General features: G+C 37.4%; 21 non-coding genes across 21 annotated transcripts; all 21 read left to right on the top strand.

The window, feature by feature from the left end:
* The first annotated feature begins 128 nt into the window (after window positions 1-128).
* Trnai-uau (transfer RNA isoleucine (anticodon UAU)) lies at window positions 129-210 on the top strand. The gene has a single exon. It is a non-coding gene; the product is annotated as a tRNA-Ile (tRNA).
* Window positions 211-1,073: 863 nt separating this feature from the next.
* Window positions 1,074-1,155, top strand: Trnal-uag (transfer RNA leucine (anticodon UAG)). Its single transcript has one exon. It is a non-coding gene; the product is annotated as a tRNA-Leu (tRNA).
* Window positions 1,156-1,264: 109 nt separating this feature from the next.
* Trnal-uag (transfer RNA leucine (anticodon UAG)) lies at window positions 1,265-1,346 on the top strand. The gene has a single exon. It is a non-coding gene; the product is annotated as a tRNA-Leu (tRNA).
* Window positions 1,347-3,332: 1,986 nt separating this feature from the next.
* Trnal-cag (transfer RNA leucine (anticodon CAG)) lies at window positions 3,333-3,417 on the top strand. The gene has a single exon. It is a non-coding gene; the product is annotated as a tRNA-Leu (tRNA).
* Window positions 3,418-3,909: 492 nt separating this feature from the next.
* Window positions 3,910-3,991, top strand: Trnai-uau (transfer RNA isoleucine (anticodon UAU)). Its single transcript has one exon. It is a non-coding gene; the product is annotated as a tRNA-Ile (tRNA).
* Window positions 3,992-4,854: 863 nt separating this feature from the next.
* Trnal-uag (transfer RNA leucine (anticodon UAG)) lies at window positions 4,855-4,936 on the top strand. The gene has a single exon. It is a non-coding gene; the product is annotated as a tRNA-Leu (tRNA).
* Window positions 4,937-5,045: 109 nt separating this feature from the next.
* On the top strand, window positions 5,046-5,127 carry Trnal-uag (transfer RNA leucine (anticodon UAG)). Its single transcript has one exon. It is a non-coding gene; the product is annotated as a tRNA-Leu (tRNA).
* Window positions 5,128-8,256: 3,129 nt separating this feature from the next.
* Window positions 8,257-8,338, top strand: Trnal-uag (transfer RNA leucine (anticodon UAG)). Its single transcript has one exon. It is a non-coding gene; the product is annotated as a tRNA-Leu (tRNA).
* A 102-nt stretch (window positions 8,339-8,440) lies between these two features.
* Trnal-cag (transfer RNA leucine (anticodon CAG)) lies at window positions 8,441-8,528 on the top strand. Its single transcript has one exon. It is a non-coding gene; the product is annotated as a tRNA-Leu (tRNA).
* Window positions 8,529-9,199: 671 nt separating this feature from the next.
* Trnal-cag (transfer RNA leucine (anticodon CAG)) lies at window positions 9,200-9,281 on the top strand. Its single transcript has one exon. It is a non-coding gene; the product is annotated as a tRNA-Leu (tRNA).
* Window positions 9,282-10,332: 1,051 nt separating this feature from the next.
* Window positions 10,333-10,414, top strand: Trnal-uag (transfer RNA leucine (anticodon UAG)). The gene has a single exon. It is a non-coding gene; the product is annotated as a tRNA-Leu (tRNA).
* A 109-nt stretch (window positions 10,415-10,523) lies between these two features.
* Window positions 10,524-10,605, top strand: Trnal-uag (transfer RNA leucine (anticodon UAG)). Its single transcript has one exon. It is a non-coding gene; the product is annotated as a tRNA-Leu (tRNA).
* Window positions 10,606-12,229: 1,624 nt separating this feature from the next.
* On the top strand, window positions 12,230-12,311 carry Trnal-uag (transfer RNA leucine (anticodon UAG)). Its single transcript has one exon. It is a non-coding gene; the product is annotated as a tRNA-Leu (tRNA).
* An 855-nt stretch (window positions 12,312-13,166) lies between these two features.
* Window positions 13,167-13,248, top strand: Trnal-uag (transfer RNA leucine (anticodon UAG)). The gene has a single exon. It is a non-coding gene; the product is annotated as a tRNA-Leu (tRNA).
* A 109-nt stretch (window positions 13,249-13,357) lies between these two features.
* On the top strand, window positions 13,358-13,439 carry Trnal-uag (transfer RNA leucine (anticodon UAG)). Its single transcript has one exon. It is a non-coding gene; the product is annotated as a tRNA-Leu (tRNA).
* A 1,624-nt stretch (window positions 13,440-15,063) lies between these two features.
* Trnal-uag (transfer RNA leucine (anticodon UAG)) lies at window positions 15,064-15,145 on the top strand. The gene has a single exon. It is a non-coding gene; the product is annotated as a tRNA-Leu (tRNA).
* A 476-nt stretch (window positions 15,146-15,621) lies between these two features.
* Trnal-uag (transfer RNA leucine (anticodon UAG)) lies at window positions 15,622-15,703 on the top strand. Its single transcript has one exon. It is a non-coding gene; the product is annotated as a tRNA-Leu (tRNA).
* Window positions 15,704-16,547: 844 nt separating this feature from the next.
* On the top strand, window positions 16,548-16,629 carry Trnal-uag (transfer RNA leucine (anticodon UAG)). Its single transcript has one exon. It is a non-coding gene; the product is annotated as a tRNA-Leu (tRNA).
* Window positions 16,630-16,738: 109 nt separating this feature from the next.
* On the top strand, window positions 16,739-16,820 carry Trnal-uag (transfer RNA leucine (anticodon UAG)). The gene has a single exon. It is a non-coding gene; the product is annotated as a tRNA-Leu (tRNA).
* A 109-nt stretch (window positions 16,821-16,929) lies between these two features.
* Window positions 16,930-17,011, top strand: Trnal-uag (transfer RNA leucine (anticodon UAG)). Its single transcript has one exon. It is a non-coding gene; the product is annotated as a tRNA-Leu (tRNA).
* A 1,056-nt stretch (window positions 17,012-18,067) lies between these two features.
* On the top strand, window positions 18,068-18,149 carry Trnal-uag (transfer RNA leucine (anticodon UAG)). Its single transcript has one exon. It is a non-coding gene; the product is annotated as a tRNA-Leu (tRNA).
* Window positions 18,150-20,290: the final 2,141 nt, after the last annotated feature.

Below are 20,290 nucleotides of genomic sequence, written 5' to 3'. Positions count from 1 at the left end.
TCAAATCCCACCGCTGCCATGAAAATTACTTTATTTATGAAAAATTATATTTGAAGGACATATATCGTTTATATCTTATAAGAAGACAAAACTAAAAAAAGAATAAAAAATGAAGCACCTTGCACGAAGGTAGCGTGGCCGAGTGGTGTAAGGCGCTGGTTTTATCCACCAGTCCTTCTTAGGGCGTGGGTTCGAATCCCACCGCTGCCATGAAAATTACTTTGTTTATTAAAAATTATATTTTAAGGACATTTATCGTTTATATCCTATAAGAAGAAAAAACTAAAAAAAGAATAAACAATGAACCTCCTTGCACGAAGGTAGCGTGGCCGAGTGGTCTAAGGAGCTGCTTTTAGGGACTAGTCCTTCTTAGGGCGTGGGTTCTAATCCAACCTATGCCATGAAAATTACTTTGTTTTTAAAAAATTATATTTTAAGGACATATATCGTTTATATCCTATAAGAAGAAAAAACTAAAAAAAGAATAAACAATGAAGCAACTTGCACGAAGGTAGCGTGGCCGAGTGGTCTAAGGCGCTGGTTTTAGGGACCAGTCCTTCTTAGGGCGTGGGTTCGAATCCAACCGCTGCCATGAAAATTAATTTATTTGTAAAAATTATATTTTAAGAAAATATATCATCTCTATCGTATAAGATTACAAAAAAAGAATAAACAATGAAGGAACTTGTACGGCTTTAGCGTGGCCGAGTGGTCTAAGGCGCTGGTTTCAGGCATAAGTCCTTCTTAGGGCGTTTGTTCGAATGCCACCGCTGCCATGAAAATTACTTTGTTTATAAAAAATTATATTTTAAGGAAATATATACTCTCTATCCTATTAGAAGACAAAACTAAAAAAAGAAAAAACAATGAAGCAACTTGCACGAAGGTAGCGTGGCCGAGTGGTCTAAGGCGCTGGTTTTAGGCACCAGTCCTTCTTAGGGCGTGGGATCGAATCCCACCGCTGAGATGAAAATTACTTTATTTATAAAAAATTATATTTTAAGACATATCGTATATATCCTATAAGAAGAAAAAACTAAAAAAAGAATAAAAAATGAAGCACCTCGTACGAAGGTAGCGTGGCCGAGTGGTCTAAGGCGCTGGTTTTAGGCACCAGTTCTTCTTAGGGCGTGGGTTCGAATCCCACCGCTGCCAAGAAAATTACTTTATTGATAAAAAATTATATTTTAAGGACATATATCGTTTATATCCTATAAGAAGACAAAACTAAAAAAAGAATAAACAATGAAGCAACTTGCACAAAGGTAGCGTGGCCGAGTGGTCTAAGGCGCTGGTTTTAGGCCCCAGTCCTTATTAGGGCGTGGGTTCGAATCCCACCGCTGTCATGAAAATTACTTTGTTTATAAAAAATTATATTTTAAGAAAATATGTCATCTCTATCGTATAAGATTACAAAAAAAAAGAATAAACAATGAAGGAACTTGTAGGGCTATAGCGTGGCCGAGTGGTCTTGGGTGCTGGTTTTATGCACCAGTCTTTCTTAGGGCGTGGGTTCGAATCCCACCGCAGCCATAAAGGTTACTTTGTTTATAAAAAATTATATTTTAAGGAAATATATACTCTCTATCCTATAAGAAGACAAAACTAAAAAAAGAATAAACAATGAAGCAACTTGCAAGAAGGTAGCGTGGCCGAGTGGTCTAAGGCGCTGGGTTTAGGCGCCAGTCCTTATTATCGTGTGGGTGCGAATCCCACCGTTGCCATGAAAACTCATTTATTTATAAAACTTATATTTTAAGAAAATATATCATCTCTATCGTATAAGATTACAAAAAAAAAAAGAATAAACAATGAAGGAAATTGTACGGCTTTAGCGTGGCCGAGTGGTCTAAGGCGCTGGTTTCAGGCATAAGTCCTTCTGAGGGCGTGGGTTCGAATCCCACCGCTGCCCTGAAAATTACTTTGTTTATAAAAAATTATATTTTGAGGACATATATAATCTGTATCCTATAAGAAGACAAAAATAAAAAAAAGAATAAACAATGAAGCAACTTGCCCGAAGGTAGCGTGGCCGAGTGGCCTAAGGCGCTGGATTTAGGCACCAGTCCTGTATAGGGCGTGGGTCCGAATCCCACCGCTGCAATGAAAATTACTTTGTTTATGAAAAATTCTTTTTTAAGGACATATATCGTTTATATCCTATAAGAAGACAAAACTAAAAAAAGAATAAACAATGAAGCACCTCGCAAGAAGGTAGCGTGGCCGAGTGGTCTAAGGCGCTGGTTTTAGGCACCAGTCCGTCTTAGGGCCTGGGTTCGAATCCCACCTCTGCAATGAAAATTACTTTGTTTATAAAAAACTATATTTTAAGGAAATATGTACTGTCTATCGTATACGATTACAAAATAAGAATAAACAATGAAGGAACTTGTACGGCTTTAGCGTGACCGAGTGGTCTAAGGCGCTGGTTTCAGGCATAAGTCTTTCTTAGGGCGTGGGTTCGAATCCCACCGCTGCCATGAAAATTACTTTGTTTATAAAAATTATATTTTAAGGAAATATATACTCTCTATCCTATTAGAAGACAAAACTAAAAAAAGAAAAAACAATGAAGCAACTTGCACGAAGGTAGCGTGGCCGAGTGGTCTAAGGCGCTGGTTTTAGGCACCAATCCTTCTTAGGGCGTGGGATCGAATCCCACCGCTGAGATGAAAATTACTTTATTTATATAAAATTATATTTTAAGACATATCGTTTATATCCTATAAGAAGATAAAACTAAAAAAAGAATAAAAAATGAAGCACCTCCTACGAAGGTAGCGAGGCCGAGTGGTCTGGTTTAGGGACCAGTCCTTCTTAGTGCGTGAGTTCGGATCCAACCGCTGCCATGAAAATTACTTTGTTTATAAAAAATTATATTATAAGGACATATATCGATTATATCCTATAAGAAGAGAAAACTAAAAAAAGAATAAAAAAATGAAGCACCTTGCACGAAGATAGCGTGGCCGAGTGGTCTAAGGCGCTGGTTTTAGGGACTAGTCCTTCTTAGGGCGTGGGTTCGAATCCAACCGCTGCCATGAAAGTTTCTTTGTTTATAATAAATAATATTTTAAGGACATATATCGTTTATATCCTATAAGAAGACAAAACTAAAAAAAGAATAAACAATGAAGCACCGTGCACGAAGGTAGCGTGGCCGAGTGGTCTAAGGCGCTGGTTTTAGGCTCTAGTTTTTCTTAGGGCGTGGGTTCGAATCCCACCACCGCCATGAAAATTAATTTATTTATAAAAATTATATTTTAAGAAAATATGTCATCTATATCGTATAAGATTACAAAAAAAAGAATAAACAATGAAGGAAATTGTACGGCTTTAGCGTGGCCGAGTGGTCTAAGGCGCTGGTTTCAGGCATAAGTTCTTCTGAGGGCGTGGGTTCGAATCCCACCGCTGCCATGAAAATTACTTTGTTTATAAAAAATTATATTTTGAGGACATATATAATCTGTATCCTATAAGAAGACAAAAATAAAAAAAAGAATAAACAATGAAGCAACTTGCCCGAAGGTAGCGTGGCCGAGTGCTCTAATGCGCTGGTTTTAGGCACCAGTCCTTCTTAGGGCGTGGATTCGAATCCCACCGCTGCCATGAAAATTACTTTGTTTACAAAAAATTATATTTTAAGGAAATATATACTCTGTATCCTATAAGAAGACAAAACTAAAAAAAGAATAATCAATGAAGCAATTTGCACGAATGTAGCTTGGCCGAGTGGCCTAAGGCGCTGGTTTTAGGCACCAGTCCTTCTTAGGGCGTGGGTTCAAATCCCACCGCTGCCATGAAAATTACTTTATTTATGAAAAATTATATTTGAAGGACATATATCGTTTATATCTTATAAGAAGACAAAACTAAAAAAAGAATAAAAAATGAAGCACCTTGCACGAAGGTAGCGTGGCCGAGTGGTGTAAGGCGCTGGTTTTATCCACCAGTCCTTCTTAGGGCGTGGGTTCGAATCCCACCGCTGCCATGAAAATTACTTTGTTTATTAAAAATTATATTTTAAGGACATTTATCGTTTATATCCTATAAGAAGAAAAAACTAAAAAAAGAATAAACAATGAACCTCCTTGCACGAAGGTAGCGTGGCCGAGTGGTCTAAGGAGCTGCTTTTAGGGACTAGTCCTTCTTAGGGCGTGGGTTCTAATCCAACCTATGCCATGAAAATTACTTTGTTTTTAAAAAATTATATTTTAAGGACATATATCGTTTATATCCTATAAGAAGAAAAAACTAAAAAAAGAATAAACAATGAAGCAACTTGCACGAAGGTAGCGTGGCCGAGTGGTCTAAGGCGCTGGTTTTAGGGACCAGTCCTTCTTAGGGCGTGGGTTCGAATCCAACCGCTGCCATGAAAATTAATTTATTTGTAAAAATTATATTTTAAGAAAATATATCATCTCTATCGTATAAGATTACAAAAAAAGAATAAACAATGAAGGAACTTGTACGGCTTTAGCGTGGCCGAGTGGTCTAAGGCGCTGGTTTCAGGCATAAGTCCTTCTTAGGGCGTTTGTTCGAATGCCACCGCTGCCATGAAAATTACTTTGTTTATAAAAAATTATATTTTAAGGAAATATATACTCTCTATCCTATTAGAAGACAAAACTAAAAAAAGAAAAAACAATGAAGCAACTTGCACGAAGGTAGCGTGGCCGAGTGGTCTAAGGCGCTGGTTTTAGGCACCAGTCCTTCTTAGGGCGTGGGATCGAATCCCACCGCTGAGATGAAAATTACTTTATTTATAAAAAATTATATTTTAAGACATATCGTATATATCCTATAAGAAGAAAAAACTAAAAAAAGAATAAAAAATGAAGCACCTCGTACGAAGGTAGCGTGGCCGAGTGGTCTAAGGCGCTGGTTTTAGGCACCAGTTCTTCTTAGGGCGTGGGTTCGAATCCCACCGCTGCCAAGAAAATTACTTTATTGATAAAAAATTATATTTTAAGGACATATATCGTTTATATCCTATAAGAAGACAAAACTAAAAAAAGAATAAACAATGAAGCAACTTGCACAAAGGTAGCGTGGCCGAGTGGTCTAAGGCGCTGGTTTTAGGCCCCAGTCCTTATTAGGGCGTGGGTTCGAATCCCACCGCTGTCATGAAAATTACTTTGTTTATAAAAAATTATATTTTGAGGACATATATAATCTGTATCCTTTAAGAAGACAAAAATAAAAAAAAGAATAAACAATGAAGCAACTTGCCCGAAGGTAGCGTGGCCGAGTGGCCTAAGGCGCTGGATTTAGGCACCAGTCCTGTATAGGGCGTGGGTCCGAATCCCACCGCTGCAATGAAAATTACTTTGTTTATGAAAAATTCTTTTTTAAGGACATATATCGTTTATATCCTATAAGAAGACAAAACTAAAAAAAGAATAAACAATGAAGCACCTCGCAAGAAGGTAGCGTGGCCGAGTGGTCTAAGGCGCTGGTTTTAGGCACCAGTCCGTCTTAGGGCCTGGGTTCGAATCCCACCTCTGCAATGAAAATTACTTTGTTTATAAAAAACTATATTTTAAGGAAATATGTACTGTCTATCGTATACGATTACAAAATAAGAATAAACAATGAAGGAACTTGTACGGCTTTAGCGTGACCGAGTGGTCTAAGGCGCTGGTTTCAGGCATAAGTCTTTCTTAGGGCGTGGGTTCGAATCCCACCGCTGCCATGAAAATTACTTTGCTTATAAAAAATTATATTTTAAGGACATATATCGTTTATATCCTATAAGAAGACAAAACTAAAAAAAGAATAAACAAAGAAGCAACTTGCACGAAGGTAGCGTGGCCGAGTGGTCTCAGGCGCTGGTTTTAGGCACCAGTTCTTCTTAGGGCGTGGGTTCGAATCCCACCGCTGTGATGAAAATTACTTTATTTATAAAAAATTATATTTTAAGGACATACATCGTTTATATCCTATAAGAAGACAAAACTAAAAAAAGAATAAAAAATGAAGCACTACGCACGAAGGTAGCGTGGCCGAGTGGTCTTAGGGGTTGGTTTTAGGCACCAGTTATTCTTAGGGTGTGGGTTCGAATACCACCGCTGCCAAGAAAATTACTTTATTTATAAGAAATTATATTTTAAGGACATATATCGTTTATATCCCATAAGAAGACAAAACTAAAAAAAGAATAAACAATGAAGCAACTTGCCCGAAGGTAGCGTGGCCGAGTGGCCTAAGGCGCTGGTTTTAGGCACCAGTCCTGTATAGGGCGTGGGTCCGAATCCCACCGCTGCAATGAAAATTACTTTGTTTATGAAAAATTCTTTTTTAAGGACATATATCGTTTATATCCTATAAGAAGACAAAACTAAAAAAAGAATAAACAATGAAGCACCTCGCAAGAAGGTAGCGTGGCCGAGTGGTCTAAGGCGCTGGTTTTAGGCACCAGTCCGTCTTAGGGCCTGGGTTCGAATCCCACCTCTGCCATGAAAATTACTTTGTTTATAAAAAACTATATTTTAAGGAAATATGTACTCTCTATCGTATACGATTACAAAATAAGAATAAACAATGAAGGAACTTGTACGGCTTTAGCGTGACCGAGTGGTCTAAGGCGCTTGTTTCAGGCATAAGTCTTTCTTAGGGCGTGGGTTCGAATCCCACCGCTGCCATGAAAATTACTTTGCTTATAAAAAATTATATTTTAAGGACATATATCGTTTATATCCTATAAGAAGACAAAACTAAAAAAAGAATAATCAATGAAGCAACTTGCACGAATGTAGCTTGGCCGAGTGGCCTAAGGCGCTGGTTTTAGGCACCAGTCCTGTATAGGGCGTGGGTCCAAATCCCACCGCTGCAATGAAAATTACTTTGTTTATGAAAAATTCTTTTTTAAGGACATATATCGTTTATATCCTATAAGAAGACAAAACTAAAAAAAGAATAAACAATGAAGCACCTCGCAAGAAGGTAGCGTGGCCGAGTGGTCTAAGGCGCTGGTTTTAGGCACCAGTCCGTCTTAGGGCCTGGGTTCGAATCCCACCTCTGCCTTGAAAATTACTTTGTTTATAAAAAACTATATTTTAAGGAAATATATACTCTCTATCGTATAAGATTACTAAAGAAGAATAAACAATGAAGGAACTTGTACGGCTTTAGCGTGGTCTAAGGCGCTGGTTTCAGGCCTAAGTCCTTCTTAGGGCGTTTGTTCGAATGCCACCGCTGCCATGAAAGTTACTTTGTTTATAAAAAATTATATTTTAAGGAAATATATACTCTCTATCCTATAAGAAGACAAAACTAAAAAAAGAATAAACAATGAAGCAACTTGCACGAAGGTAGCGTGGCCGAGTGGTCTAAGGCGCTGGTTTTAGGCACCAGTCCTTCTTAGGGCGTGGGTTCGAATCCCACCGCTGAGATGAAAGTTACTTTATTTATAAAAAATTATATTTTAAGGACATACATCGTTTATATCCTATAAGAAGACAAAACTAAAAAAAGAATAAAATATGAAGCACCTCTCACGAAGGTAGCGTGGCCGAGTGGTCTTAGGGGTTGGTGGTTTTAGGCACCCTTTATTCTTAGGGTGTGGGTTCGAATATCACCGCTGCCAAGAAAATTAATTTATTTATAAAAATTATATTTTAAGAAAATATATCATCTGTATCGTATAAGATTACAAAAAAAGAATAAACAATGAAGGAACTTGTACGGCTTTAGCGTGGTCTAAGGCGCTGGTTTCAGGCATAAGTCCTTCTTAGGGCGTTTGTTCGAATGCCACCGCTGCCATGAAAGTTACTTTGTTTATAAAAAATTATATTTTAAGGAAATATATACTCTCTATCATATAAGAAGACAAAACTAAAAAAAGAATAAACAATGAAGCAACTTGCACGAAGGTAGCGTGGCCAAGTGGTCTAAGGCGCTGGTTTTAGGCACCAGTCCTTCTTAGGGCGTGGGCTCGAATCGCACCGCTGCCATGAAAGTTACTTTGTTTATAATAAATTATATTTTAAGGACATATATCGTTTATATCCTATAAGAAGATAAAACTAAAAAAAGAATAAACAAAGAAGCAACTTGCATGAAAGTAGCGTGGCCGAGTGGTCTAAGGCGCTGGTTTTAGGCACCAGTCTTTCTTAGTGCGTGTGTTCGAATCCCACCGCTGCCATGAAAATTACTTTATTTATACAAAAATTATATTTTAAGGACATATATCGTTTATATCCTATAAGAAGACAAAACTAAAAAAAGAATAAACAATGAAGAACCTTGCACGAAGGTAGCGTGGCCGAGTGGTCTAAGGCGATGGTTTTAGGCACCAATTACTCTTAGGGCGTGGGTTCGAATCCCACCGCTGCCATGAAAATTAATTTATTTATAAAAATTTTATTTTAAGAAAATATGGCATCTCTATCGTATAAGATTACAAAAAAAGAATAAACAATGAAGGAACTTGTACGGCTTTAGCGTGGCCGAGTGGTCTAAGGCGCTGGTTTCAGGCACCAGTCCTTCTTAGGGCGTGGGATCGAATCCCACCGCTGAGATGAAAATTACTTTATTTATATAAAATTATATTTTAAGACATATCGTTTATATCCTATAAGAAGACAAAACTAAAAAAAGAATAAAAAATGAAGCACCTCGTACGAAGGTAGCGAGGCCGAGTGGTCTAAGGCGCTGGTTTTAGGGACCAGTTCTTCTTAGGGCGTGGGTTCGAATCCCACCGCTGCCATGAAAATTACTTTATTTAACAAAAAATTATATTTTAAGAACATATATCGTTTATATCCTATAAGAAGACAAAACTAAAAAAAGAATAAAAAAAGAAGCACCTTGCACGGAGGAAGCGTGTCCGAGTGGTCTAAGGCGCTGGTTTTAGGGACCAGTCCTTCTTAGGGCATGGGTTCGAAACCCACCGCTGCCATGAAAATTAATTTATTTATAAAACTTATATTTAAAAAAAAATATATTATCTCTATCGTATAAGATTACAAAAAAAAAGAATAAACAATGAAGGAACTTGTACGGCTTTAGCGTGGCCGAATGGTCTTGGGCGCTGGTTTTAGGCACCAGTCATTCTTAGGGCGTGGGTTCGAATCCCACCACTGCTATGAAAATTACTTTGTTTATAAAAAATTATATTTTAAGGACATATATCGTTTATATCCTATAAGAAGACAAAATTAAAAAAAAAAATAAACAATGAAGCACCTTGCACGAAGGAAGCGTGGCCGAGTGGTGTAAGGCGCTGGTTTCAGGCACCAGTCCTTCTTAGGGCGTTAGTTCGAATCCAACCGCTGCCATGAAAATTACTTCGTTTATAAAAAATTATATTTTAAGGACATATATCGTTTATATCCTATAAGAAGAAAAAACTAAAAAAAGAATAAACAATGAAGCAACTTGCACGAAGGTAGCGTGGCCGAGTGGTCTAAGGCGCTGGTTTTAGGGACCAGTCCTTCTTAGGGCGTGGGTTCGAATCCAACCGCTGCCATGAAAATTAATTTATTTGTAAAAATTATATTTTAAGAAAATATATCATCTCTATCGTATAAGATTGCAAAAAAGGAATAAACAATGAAGGAACTTGTACGACTTTAGCGTGGCCGAGTGGTCTAAGGCGCTGGTTTCAGGCATAAGTCCTTCTTAGGGCGTGGGTTCGAATGCCACCGCTGCCATGAAAATTACTTTGTTTATAAAAAATTATATTTTAAGGAAATATATACTCTCTATCCTATTAGAAGACAAAACTAAAAAAAGAAAAAACAATGAAGCAACTTGCACGAAGGTAGCGTGGCCGAGTGGTCTAAGGCGCTGGTTTTAGGCACCAGTCCTTCTTAGGGCGTGGGATCGAATCCCACCGCTGAGATGAAAATTACTTTATTTATATAAAATTATATTTTAAGACATATCGTTTATATCCTATAAGAAGACAAAACTAAAAAAAGAATAAAAAATGAAGCACCTCGTACGAAGGTAGCGAGGCCGAGTGGTCTAAGGCGCTGGTTTTAGGGACCAGTCCTTCTTAGTGCGTGGGTTCGGATCCAACCACTGCCATGAAAATTACTTTGTTTATAAAAAATTATATTATAAGGACATATATCGTTTATATCCTATAAGAAGAGAAAACTAAAAAAAGAATAAAAAATGAAGCACCTTGCACGAAGGTAGCGTGGCCGAGTGGTCTAAGGCGCTGGTTTTAGGCACCAGTCCTTCTTAGGGCGTGGGTTCGAATCCCACCGCTGAGATGAAAATTACTTTATTTATAAAAAATTATATTTTAAGACATATCGCTTATATCCTATAAGAAGAAAAAACTAAAAAAAGAATAAAAAATGAAGCAACTTGCACAAAGGTAGCGTGGCCGAGTGGTCTAAGGCGCTGGTTTTAGGCCCCAGTCCTTATTAGGGCGTGGGTTCGAATCCCGCCGCTGTCATGAAAATTACTTTGTTTATAAAAAATTATATTTTAAGGAAATATGTACTCTCTATCCTATAAGAAGACAAAACTAAAAAAAGAATAAACAATGAAGCACCGTGCACGAAGGTAGCGTGGCCGAGTGGTCTAAGGCGCTGGTTTTAGGCACCAGTTTTTCTTAGGGCGTGGGTTCGAATCCCACCACCGCCATGAAAATTAATTTATTTATAAAAATTATATTTTAAGAAAATATGTCATCTCTATCGTATAAGATTACAAAAAAAAGAATAAACAATGAAGGAACTTGTAGGGCTATAGCGTGGCCGAGTGGTCTTGGGTGCTGGTTTTATGCCCCAGTCCTTCTTAGGCCGTGGGTTCGAATCCCACCGCAGCCATAAAGGTTACTTTGTTTATAAAAAATTATATTTTAAGGAAATATATACTCTCTATCCTATAAGAAGACAAAACTAAAAAAAGAATAAACAATGAAGCAACTTGCACGAAGGTAGCGTGGCCGAGTGGTCTAAGGCGCTGGGTTTAGGCGCCAGTCCTTATTATCGTGTGGGTTCGAATCCCACCGTTGCCATGAAAAGTAATTTATTTATAAAACTTATATTTTAAGAAAATATATCATCTCTATCGTATAAGATTACAAAAAAAAAAAGAATAAACAATGAAGGAAATTGTACGGCTTTAGCGTGGCCGAGTGGTCTAAGGCGCTGGTTTCAGGCATAAGTCCTTCTGAGGGCATGGGTTCGAATCCCACCGCTGCCATGAAAATTACTTTGTTTATAAAAAATTATATTTTGAGGACATATATAATCTGTATCCTATAAGAAGACAAAAATAAAAAAAAGAATAAACAATGAAGCAACTTGCCCGAAGGTAGCGTGGCCGAGTGCTCTAATGCGCTGGTTTTAGGCACCAGTCCTTCTTAGGGCGTGGATTCGAATCCCACCGCTGCCATGAAAATTACTTTGTTTATAAAAAATTATATTTTAAGGAAATATATACTCTGTATCCTATAAGAAGACAAAACTAAAAAAAGAATAATCAATGAAGCAACTTGCACGAATGTAGCTTGGCCGAGTGGCCTAAGGCGTTGGATTTAGGCACCAGTCCTGTATAGGGCGTGGGTCCGAATCCCACCGCTGCAATGAAAATTACTTTGTTTATAAAAAATTCTTTTTTAAGGACCTATATCGTTTATATCCTATAAGAAGACAAAACTAAAAAAAGAATAAACAATGAAGCACCTCGCAAGAAGGTAGCGTGGCCGAGTGGTCTAAGGCGCTGGTTTTAGGCACCAGTCCGCCTTAGGGCCTGGGTTCGAATCCCACCTCTGCCATGAAAATTACTTTGTTTATAAAAAAACTATATTTTAAGGAAATATATACTCTCTATCGTATAAGATTACAAAAGAAGAATAAACAATGAAGGAACTTGTACGGCTTTAGCGTGACCGAGTGGTCTAAAGCGCTGGTTTCAGGCATAAGTCTTTCTTAGGGCGTGGGTTCGAATCCCACCGCTGAGATGAAATTTACTTTATTTATAAATAATTATATTTTAAGGACATACATCGTTTATATCCTATAAGAAGACAAAACTAAAAAAAGAATAAAAAATGAAGCACCTCGCACGAAGGTAGCGTGGCCGAGTGGTCTTAGGGGTTGGTTTTAGGCACCAGTTATTCTTAGGGTGTGGGTTCGAATCCCACCGCTGCCAAGAAAATTACTTTATTTATAAAAAATTATATTTTAAGGACATATATCGTTTATATCCCATAAGAAGACAAAACTAAAAAAAGAATAAACAATGAAGCACCTTGCACGAAGGTAGCGTGGCCGAGTGGTCTAAGGCGCTGGTTTTAGGCACCAGTCCTTCTTAGGCCGTGGGTTCGAATCCCACCGCTGCCATGAAAATTAATTTATTTATAAAAATTATATTTTAAGAAAATATATCATCTGTATCGTATAAGATTACAAAAAAAGAATAAACAATGAAGGAACTTGTACGGCTTTAGCGAGGTCTAAGGCGCTGGTTTCAGGCCTAAGTCCTTCTTGGGGCGTTTGTTCGAATGCCACCGCTGCCATGAAAGTTACTTTGTTTATAAAAAATTATATTTTAAGGAAATATATACTCTCTATCCTATAAGAAGACAAAACTAAAAAAAGAATAAACAATGAAGCAACTTGCACGAAGGTAGCGTGGCCGAGTGGTCTAAGGCGCTGGTTTTAGGCACCAGTCCTTCTTAGGGCGTGGGTTCGAATCCCACCGCTGAGATGAAAATTACTTTATTTATAAAAAATTATATTTTAAGGACATATATCGTTTATATCCCATAAGAAGACAAAACTAAAAAAAGAATAAACAATGAAGCACCTTGCACGAAGGTAGCGTGGCCGAGTGGTCTAAGGCGCTGGTTTTAGGGACCAGTCCTTCTTAGTGCGTGGGTTCGGATCCAACCACTGCCATGAAAATTACTTTGTTTATAAAAAATTATATTATAAGGACATATATCGTTTATATCCTATAAGAAGAGAAAACTAAAAAAAGAATAAAAAATGAAGCACCTTGCACGAAGGTAGCGTGGCCGAGTGGTCTAAGGCGCTGGTTTTAGGCACCAGTCCTTCTTAGGGCGTGGGTTCGAATCCCACCGCTGAGATGAAAATTACTTTATTTATAAAAAATTATATTTTAAGACATATCGCTTATATCCTATAAGAAGAAAAAACTAAAAAAAGAATAAAAAATGAAGCAACTTGCACAAAGGTAGCGTGGCCGAGTGGTCTAAGGCGCTGGTTTTAGGCCCCAGTCCTTATTAGGGCGTGGGTTCGAATCCCGCCGCTGTCATGAAAATTACTTTGTTTATAAAAAATTATATTTTAAGGAAATATGTACTCTCTATCCTATAAGAAGACAAAACTAAAAAAAGAATAAACAATGAAGCACCGTGCACGAAGGTAGCGTGGCCGAGTGGTCTAAGGCGCTGGTTTTAGGCACCAGTTTTTCTTAGGGCGTGGGTTCGAATCCCACCACCGCCATGAAAATTAATTTATTTATAAAAATTATATTTTAAGAAAATATGTCATCTCTATCGTATAAGATTACAAAAAAAAGAATAAACAATGAAGGAACTTGTAGGGCTATAGCGTGGCCGAGTGGTCTTGGGTGCTGGTTTTATGCCCCAGTCCTTCTTAGGCCGTGGGTTCGAATCCCACCGCAGCCATAAAGGTTACTTTGTTTATAAAAAATTATATTTTAAGGAAATATATACTCTCTATCCTATAAGAAGACAAAACTAAAAAAAGAATAAACAATGAAGCAACTTGCACGAAGGTAGCGTGGCCGAGTGGTCTAAGGCGCTGGGTTTAGGCGCCAGTCCTTATTATCGTGTGCGTTCGAATCCCACCGTTGCCATGAAAAGTAATTTATTTATAAAACTTATATTTTAAGAAAATATATCATCTCTATCGTATAAGATTACAAAAAAAAAAAGAATAAACAATGAAGGAAATTGTACGGCTTTAGCGTGGCCGAGTGGTCTAAGGCGCTGGTTTCAGGCATAAGTCCTTCTGAGGGCATGGGTTCGAATCCCACCGCTGCCATGAAAATTACTTTGTTTATAAAAAATTATATTTTGAGGACATATATAATCTGTATCCTATAAGAAGACAAAAATAAAAAAAAGAATAAACAATGAAGCAACTTGCCCGAAGGTAGCGTGGCCGAGTGCTCTAATGCGCTGGTTTTAGGCACCAGTCCTTCTTAGGGCGTGGATTCGAATCCCACCGCTGCCATGAAAATTACTTTGTTTATAAAAAATTATATTTTAAGGAAATATATACTCTGTATCCTATAAGAAGACAAAACTAAAAAAAGAATAATCAATGAAGCAACTTGCACGAATGTAGCTTGGCCGAGTGGCCTAAGGCGTTGGATTTAGGCACCAGTCCTGTATAGGGCGTGGGTCCGAATCCCACCGCTGCAATGAAAATTACTTTGTTTATAAAAAATTCTTTTTTAAGGACCTATATCGTTTATATCCTATAAGAAGACAAAACTAAAAAAAGAATAAACAATGAAGCACCTCGCAAGAAGGTAGCGTGGCCGAGTGGTCTAAGGCGCTGGTTTTAGGCACCAGTCCGCCTTAGGGCCTGGGTTCGAATCCCACCTCTGCCATGAAAATTACTTTGTTTATAAAAAAACTATATTTTAAGGAAATATATACTCTCTATCGTATAAGATTACAAAAGAAGAATAAACAATGAAGGAACTTGTACGGCTTTAGCGTGACCGAGTGGTCTAAAGCGCTGGTTTCAGGCATAAGTCTTTCTTAGGGCGTGGGTTCGAATCCCACCGCTGAGATGAAATTTACTTTATTTATAAATAATTATATTTTAAGGACATACATCGTTTATATCCTATAAGAAGACAAAACTAAAAAAAGAATAAAAAATGAAGCACCTCGCACGAAGGTAGCGTGGCCGAGTGGTCTTAGGGGTTGGTTTTAGGCACCAGTTATTCTTAGGGTGTGGGTTCGAATCCCACCGCTGCCAAGAAAATTACTTTATTTATAAAAAATTATATTTTAAGGACATATATCGTTTATATCCCATAAGAAGACAAAACTAAAAAAAGAATAAACAATGAAGCACCTTGCACGAAGGTAGCGTGGCCGAGTGGTCTAAGGCGCTGGTTTTAGGCACCAGTCCTTCTTAGGCCGTGGGTTCGAATCCCACCGCTGCCATGAAAATTAATTTATTTATAAAAATTATATTTTAAGAAAATATATCATCTGTATCGTATAAGATTACAAAAAAAGAATAAACAATGAAGGAACTTGTACGGCTTTAGCGAGGTCTAAGGCGCTGGTTTCAGGCCTAAGTCCTTCTTGGGGCGTTTGTTCGAATGCCACCGCTGCCATGAAAGTTACTTTGTTTATAAAAAATTATATTTTAAGGAAATATATACTCTCTATCCTATAAGAAGACAAAACTAAAAAAAGAATAAACAATGAAGCAACTTGCACGAAGGTAGCGTGGCCGAGTGGTCTAAGGCGCTGGTTTTAGGCACCAGTCCTTCTTAGGGCGTGGGTTCGAATCCCACCGCTGAGATGAAAATTACTTTATTTATAAAAAATTATATTTTAAGGACATATATCGTTTATATCCCATAAGAAGACAAAACTAAAAAAAGAATAAACAATGAAGCACCTTGCACGAAGGTAGCGTGGCCGAGTGGTCTAAGGCGCTGGTTTTAGGCACCAGTCCTTCTTAGGCCGTGGGTTCGAATCCCACCGCTGCCATGAAAATTAATTTATTTATAAAAATTATATTTTAAGAAAATATATCATCTGTATCGTATAAGATTACAAAAAAAGAATAAACAATGAAGGAACTTGTACGGCTTTAGCGTGGTCTAAGGCGCTGGTTTCAGGCCTAAGTCCTTCTTGGGGCGTTTGTTCGAATGCCACCGCTGCCATGAAAGTTACTTTGTTTATAAAAAATTATATTTTAAGGAAATATATACTCTCTATCCTATAAGAAGACAAAACTAAAAAAAAGAATAAACAATGAAGCAACTTGCACGAAGGTAGCGTGGCCGAGTGGTCTAAGGCGCTGGTTTTAGGCACCAGTCCTTCTTAGGGCGTGGGTTCGAATCCCACCGCTGAGATGAAAATTACTTTATTTATAAAAAATTATATTTTAAGGACATACATCGTTTATATCCTATAAGAAGAAAAAACTAAAAAAAGAATAAAAAATGAAGCACCTCTCACGAAGGTAGCGTGGCCGAGTGGTCTTAGGGGTTGGTTTTAGGCACCAGTTATTCTTAGGGTGTGGGTTCGAATCCCACCGCTGCCAAGAAAATTAATTTATTTATAAAAATTATATTTTAAGAAAATATATCATCTGTATCGTATAAGATTACAAAAAAAGAATAAACAATGAAGGAACTTGTACGGCTTTAGCGTGGTCTAAGGCGCTGGTTTCAGGCATAAGTCCTTCTTAGGACGTTTGTTCGAATGCCACCGCTGCCATGAAAGTTACTTTGTTTATAAAAAATTATATTTTAAGGAAATATATACTCTCTATCCTATAAGAAGACAAAACTAAAAAAAGAATAAACAATGAAGCAACTTGCACGAAGGTAGCGTGGCCGAGTGGTCTAAGGCGCTGGTTTTAGGCACCAGTCCTTCTTAGGGCGTGGATTCGAATCCCACCGCTGCCATGAAAGTTACTTTGTTTATAATAAATTATATTTTAAGGACATATATCGTTTATATCCTATAAGAAAATAAAACTAAAAAAAGAATAAACAAAGAAGCAACTTGCATGAAAGTAGCGTGGCCGAGTGGTCTAAGGCGCTGGTTTTAGGCACCAGTCTTTCTTAGTGCGTGGGTTCGAATCCCACCGCTGCTATGAAAATTACTTTATTTATAAAAAATTATATTTTAAGGACATATATCGTTTATATCCTATAAGAAGACAAAACTAAAAAAAGAATAAACAATGAAGAACCTTGCACGAAGGTAGCGTGGCCGAGTGGTCTAAGGCGATGGTTTTAGGCACCAGTTATTCTTAGGGCGTGGGTTCGAATCCCACCGCTGTCATGAAAATTAATTTATTTATAAAAATTTTATTTTAAGAAAATATGGCATCTCTATCGTATAAGATTACAAAAAAAGAATAAACAATGAAGGAACTTGTACGGCTTTAGCGTGGCCGAGTGATCTATTGCGCTGGTTTTAGCCACCAGTCCTTTTTAGGGCGTGGGTTCGAATCCCACCGCTGCCATAAAGGTTACTTTGTTTATAAAATATTATATTTTAAGGAAATATATACTCTCTATCCTATAAGAAGACAAAACTAAAAAAAGAATAAACAATGAAGCAACTTGCACGAAGGTAGCGTGGCCGAGTGGTCTAAGGCGCTGGGTTTAGGCGCCAGTCCTTATTATCGTGTGGGTTCGAATCCCACCGTTGCCATGAAAACTAATTTATTTATAAAACTTATATTTTAAGAAAATATATCATCTCTACCGTATAAGATTACAAAAAAAAAAAAGAATAAACAATGAAGTAAATTGTACGGATTTAGCGTGGCCGAGTGGTCTAAGGCGCTGGTTTCAGGCATAAGTCCTTCTGAGGGCGTGGGTTCGAATCCCACCGCTGCCATGAAAATTACTTTGTTTATAAAAAATTATATTTTGAGGACATATATAATCTGTATCCTATAAGAAGACAAAAATAAAAAAAAGAATAAACAATGAAGCAACTTGCCCGAAGGTAGCGTGGCCGAGTGCTCTAATGCGCTGGTTTTAGGCACCAGTCCTTCTTTGGACGTGGATTCGAATCCCACCGCTGCCATGAAAATTACTTTGTTTATAAAAAATTATATTTTATGGAAATATATACTCCGTATCCTATAAGAAGACAAAACTAAAAAAAGAATAATCAATGAAGCAACTTGCACGAATGTAGCTTGGCCGAGTGGCCTATGGCGCTGGTTTTAGGCACCAGTTATTCTTAGGGTGTGGGTTCGAATCCCACCGCTGCCAAGAAAATTACTTTATTTATAAAAAATTATATTTTAAGGACATATATCGTTTATATCCCATAAGAAGACAAAACTAAAAAAAGAATAAACAATGAAGCACCTTGCACGAAGGTAGCGTGGCCGAGTGGTCTAAGGCGCTGGTTTTAGGCACCAGTCGTTCTTAGGCCGTGGGTTCGAATCCCACCGCTGCCATGAAAATTAATTTATTTATAAAAATTATATTTTAAGAAAATATATCATCTGTATCGTATAAGATTACAAAAAAAGAATAAACAATGAAGGAACTTGTACGGCTTTAGCGTGGTCTAAGGCGCTGGTTTCAGCCCTAAGTCCTTCTTGGGGCGTTTGTTCGAATGCCACCGCTGCCATGAAAGTTACTTTGTTTATAAAAAATTATATTTTAAGGAAATATATACTCTCTATCCTATAAGAAGACAAAACTAAAAAAAAGAATAAACAATGAAGCAACTTGCACGAAGGTAGCGTGGCCGAGTGGTCTAAGGCGCTGGTTTTAGGCACCAGTCCTTCTTAGGGCGTGGGTTCGAATCCCACCGCTGAGATGAAAATTACTTTATTTATAAAAAATTATATTTTAAGGACATACATCGTTTATATCCTATAAGAAGAAAAAACTAAAAAAAGAATAAAAAATGAAGCACCTCGCACGAAGGTAGCGTGGCCGAGTGGTCTTAGGGGTTGGTTTTAGGCACCAGTTATTCTTAGGGTGTGGGTTCGAATCCCACCGCTGCCAAGAAAATTAATTTATTTATAAAAATTATATTTTAAGAAAATATATCATCTGTATCGTATAAGATTACAAAAAAAGAATAAACAATGAAGGAACTTGTACGGCTTTAGCGTGGTCTAAGGCGCTGGTTTCAGGCATAAGTCCTTCTTAGGGCGTTTGTTCGAATGCCACCGCTGCCATGAAAGTTACTTTGTTTATAAAAAATTATATTTTAAGGAAATATATACTCTCTATCCTATAAGAAGACAAAACTAAAAAAAGAATAAACAATGAAGCACCTTGCACGAAGGTAGTGTGGCCGAGTGGTCTAAGACGCTGAATTTAGTCACTAGTCCTTCTTAGGGCGTGGGTTCGAATCCAACAGCTGCCATGAAAATTACTTCGTTTATAAAAAATTATATTTTAAGGACATATATCGTTTATATCCTATAAGAAGAAAAAACTAAAAAAAGAATAAACAATGAAGCAACTTGCACGAAGGTAGCGTGGCCGAGTGGTCTAAGGCGCTGGATTTAGGCGCCAGTCCTTATTAGGGCATGGGTTCGAAACCCACCGCTGCCATGAAAATTAATTTATTTATAAAACTTATATTTAAAAAAAAATATATTATCTCTATCGTATAAGATTACAAAAAAAAAAAAGAATAAACAATGAAGGAACTAGTACGGCTTTAGCGTGGCCGAATGGTCTTGGGCGCTGGTTTTAGGCACCAGTCATTCTTAGGGCGTGGGTTCGAATCCCACCACTGCTATGAAAATTACTTTGTTTATAAAAAATTATATTTTAAGGACATATATCGTTTATATCCTATAAGAAGACAAAATTAAAAAAAGAATAAACAATGAAGCACCTTGCACGAAGGAAGCGTGGCCGAGTGGTGTAAGGCGGTGGTTTCAGGCACCAGTCCTTCTTAGGGCGTTAGTTCGAATCCAACCGCTGCCATGAAAATTACTTCGTTTATAAAAAATTATATTTTAAGGACATATATCGTTTATATCCTATAAGAAGAAAAAACTAAAAAAAGAATAAACAATGAAGCAACTTGCACGAAGGTAGCGTGGCCGAGTGGTCTAAGGCGCTGGTTTTAGGGACCAGTCCTTCTTAGGGCGTGGGTTCGAATCCAACCGCTGCCATGAAAATTAATTTATTTGTAAAAATTATATTTTAAGAAAATATATCATCTCTATCGTATAAGATTACAAAAAAAGAATAAACAATGAAGGAACTTGTACGGCTTTAGCGTGGCCGAGTGGTCTAAGGCGCTGTTTTCAGGCATAAGTCCTTCTTAGGGCGTGGGTTCGAATGCCACCGCTGCCATGAAAATTACTTTGTTTATAAAAAATTATATTTTAAGGAAATATATACTCTCTATCCTATTAGAAGACAAAACTAAAAAAAGAATAAACAATGAAGCAACTTGCACGAAGGTAGCGTGGCCGAGTGGTCTAAGGCGCTGGTTTTAGGGACCAGTCCTTCTTAGGGCGTGGGTTCGAATCCAACCGCTGCCATGAAAATTAATTTATTTGTAAAAATTATATTTTAAGAAAATATATCATCTCTATCGTATAAGATTACAAAAAAAGAA

The sequence above is a fragment of the Argiope bruennichi genome, chromosome 1 (genome assembly GCF_947563725.1).
Source record: "Argiope bruennichi chromosome 1, qqArgBrue1.1, whole genome shotgun sequence".
In the NCBI taxonomy this organism is placed as follows: domain Eukaryota; kingdom Metazoa; phylum Arthropoda; class Arachnida; order Araneae; family Araneidae; genus Argiope; species Argiope bruennichi.
The sequence above is the reverse complement of the archived record's forward strand: the minus strand, read 5'-3'. Positions and strand labels throughout refer to the sequence as shown.